This window comes from Manis javanica, chromosome X, assembly GCF_040802235.1.
Source record: "Manis javanica isolate MJ-LG chromosome X, MJ_LKY, whole genome shotgun sequence".
Classification (NCBI taxonomy): Eukaryota; Metazoa; Chordata; class Mammalia; order Pholidota; family Manidae; genus Manis; species Manis javanica.
This window is the reverse complement of record NC_133174.1, coordinates 103,903,300-103,906,877: the sequence shown is the minus strand read 5'-3', so window position 1 is coordinate 103,906,877 and position 3,578 is coordinate 103,903,300. Positions and strand designations below refer to the sequence as shown.

Here is a 3,578-nt window from a genome sequence, read left to right as displayed (position 1 = left end):
GAGTGACGTTCCCCATATTATTGCCTTTTTTGAACTCTGTCACAATCCAGCACTCTCTTCCTCCAGCTCCTCTATTTTTTTCTTCTTTCCTCTGACCCCCATTGCCCCCCAACACCTGATCACTTCTCATTAGATACTTCTGACTCTGTACCTCTGCCACCCTGCTCTCCATGTACCAGCACTTGCCCTTCAGAATCTTCATCCCAGCCCTCTCCATCTCCAGAGTCCACAGAAACCATCCTTCTGCCTCCACTCCCATACCCTTCCAATGCTCCATCCTTTCTCTCCTTGAACTCCTGAGCCTTCTTCTTTTCCCACAAACCCTTCCATCCTCTCCTGCCTTTTGTAGGTTCTCCAGCAATATACAAATCTTGACCCAGAAATCCCCAGAGGGAAGATCAATTCTGGCCATGAATTTCATATACCAGGTGGCCCCAGATATTCACCACAAATCATAGAAGCTATAAGAAGGACCACAAACCCCCCAGGGGGAACTCCTTAACCTAGCCTTTAAGGTCTTCAACAACAGAGATGAATATCAAAAACAAGAAGAATTAGCAAAAGATAAAAAGAGGGTTAAAGAGAAGCTGTTAACTCTGCCACAAGTATGCGACAGAGCAAATGGCTTCCCAGGGTGGCCGAGCCCTGGAAAGAAAAGCCCGTGTGCCTGTGTAGTGCTCTGTTATAGGGCTGACTTGGACATTACTGAACTTCCAAGATTTTAAGGGATGCTTGGTAAAGCATGGTGGCACACGATGAGATTGGAGGTCTCCTACCTATTAAAAGGACTATATGAGTCCTCGATGTTAATAATCAGTCCTTCAGAGAACAAGAGGAACCAAGCAATAAAAGAGTTCGACCTTTAACTCGAGGTATATCCTTGGCAAATTTAATCTCTCCTGTGAGAAATGGAGCAGCCAGATGCTTTGGTCATACAGTACAGCCATTTACACGTCATGGTGACAGCAGATCCCCAGGTTCTGCCCAAAAGTCATCACGCAGATCGACAGTTCCAACACCTGCCAAAAGGAGAAGTAGCATCCTGTGGTCAGAGACATTAGATGTCAACATGAGAGAGTCTTTAACTGCCAAAGAAATCAAACGTCAGGAGGCAATATATGAAATGGCCCGAGGTGAACAGGACTTAATTGAAGATCTCAAACTTGCAAGAAAGGCCTACCACAACCCCATGTTAAAGTTGTCTATCATGTCAGAAGAGGAACTCACACATATATTTGGTGACTTGGATGCTTACATACCTTTGCATGAAGATTTGTTGGCAAGAATAGGCAAAGCAACGAAGCCTGATGGGAGAGTGGAGCAGATTGGTCACATTCTTGTGAACTGGTTGCCAGGCTTGAATGCCTACAAAGGCTACTGTAGTAACTAGCTGGCAGCCAAAGCTCTTCTTGACCGAAAGAAACAGGACCCAAGAGTCCAGGACTTTCTCCAGCGATGTCTTGAGTCTCTCTTCAGCCGAAAACTAGATCTGTGGAGCTTCCTCGATAATCCTTGAAGTCGCCTAGTCAAATATCCTTTACTGTTAAAAGAAATTCTTAGACATACTCCAGAAGACCACCCTGATGTTCAGCTTCTGCAGGAAGCTATATTGATAATACAAGGAGTTCTCTCCGATATCAACTTGAAGAAAGGAGAATCAGAATGTCAGTATTACATCAGCAAACTGGAGTATCTGAATGAAAGGCAGAAGGATCCTCGAATTGAAGCAAGCAAAGTATTGCTTTGCCACGGGGAGCTGAAGAATAAAAATGGACATAAATTTTATATTTTACTGTTTCAAGACATCTTGGTTTTGACTCGGCCTGTTATACGAAATGAACGTCACTCTTACCAAGTTTACTGAAAACCAATCCCCGTCCAAGAGCTGGTCTTGGAAGACCTGCAGGATGGAGATGTGAGTATAAGAGGGTTCTTTTGAGGGGCTTTTGGCAGCTCAGATAAAGCCAAAAATATCTTTAGAGTTCACTTCCAAGACCCCTCTCCAGGCCAGTCTCACACTCTGCAAGCCAATGATGTGTTCCACAAGCAGCAGTGGTTCAACTGTATTCAAGCTGCCATAGCCCCTTTCCTGCAGGCCACCAGTCCAGCCGAGCTGCAGGGTTTGCCCGGGCTCCATGAGGAGTGTGTCGAGAACAACCCCTCTGCTGGGAATGTCAAAACCCAGAGAAGGGCGTCTACAGCATCCAGTGTGACTCAGGTTGAAGTTGATGGGGACGCTTCAGTGTGTGTCTCCCCTGCGTGTACCACAGATGATATGAAGAGTGTCAGAGCGCACCAAGCACAGCCTGGCTTCCCAAAGCCAAGGGACAAATCTCCATTGGGTGGTGAATGGAAAGAGACTTCTGTATAAAGGAAGTTCTGTGTATTACCAGTGCAGAGTCTGTTTATTTATAAATGTGTACAGTTTGGGTTTTCTTGAAAAGTGAGCATGGGAGTGTTGCAGGGTTACTTAATACTAGTCTTAACATTTTCTGTTTTTGGTTATTTTTATTTTTTTTTAATGGCAGCTAAAAATGCATATACAGATTACTGTTAAAACTGCAACCTTCTTTTTAAGATATATTCTCATAATTTGGAACATGCAAGCCTGGTATTTTTAATCAAATGAAATATTTATGGAATGAGTTTCTTCTTCATTCTAAATTCATCAGGACTTTCCAATAACTGCCTATTGTGATATTTACAGTATCTACCAAACCTAAAAATTTTGCATACTGGGATTTTACCAGTGTTTCTTTGATAAACTGCATGTGCAGAATTTTGAAATTTTAACATTGACTCCTAAAACCTACACAGAATACAGCTGTGTAATACATTAGAATTTATACTGAAACATAAGTTCCTTTTGAAACAAAGTATAAAACTTTATACAGATTTTCCATTTTATCAACTGGAATACTTTACATTAGTTTTTGTCACTACACATTCCTCATTTTCATTCAGTTAACCTGCCAATTATTTAATTTTTTTATTATAAAGTAGTTTTTAGTATTTGCTTTATTTATTTATTTTTACTTTGACACCTTTTCAGATTGGTAGCCTTTATTTTTACCCCTTGATAAAAATGTGTACATATGTGCATATATATATATATATATATTATGTTTTTAAAATCATATTACCTTTAGCAACTGAAACCAAGCCATACTGTTTTTGAGCCAATGAAGAACATTGTGACTTTTCCGGTGTAGCATTGCAAGGTGGTGAACACACATGAACTGACGTGGTGTATTCTGGATGACTGAAAGAAAACCACCTGAAGGGTTTGGTTGAGAGCTTTAGTGTTGTCTGAAAAGCAGGAGCGGGGACAGTTGGCTCCTAATACATAAAAAAGAGGGAAAAAGAGAGTACTTTGGTCTTAAGGTAAAAATGCCTGTTTGTGCTAGAACATGCAAGAAGATAGCAAAAGCTAAACTTGAGGGTGTATAGTAAGTTATAGAAGGCTTGGGGGAAGTGAATTTTATTTGTGTTGGTTTATAATACCTGCAAATAATGAGTTTGAAAAGAAGCAGGTGTGTTGAAAATCTGACCATATTATATCAATTTTGTTGGATTTA

General features: G+C 40.9%; 1 pseudogene; it reads left to right on the top strand.

Moving 5' to 3' along the window:
• Positions 1–628: 628 nt before the first annotated feature.
• Positions 629–2,386, top strand: LOC108387617 (neuroepithelial cell-transforming gene 1 protein pseudogene; annotated as a pseudogene).
• The last annotated feature ends 1,192 nt before the right edge of the window (positions 2,387–3,578 follow it).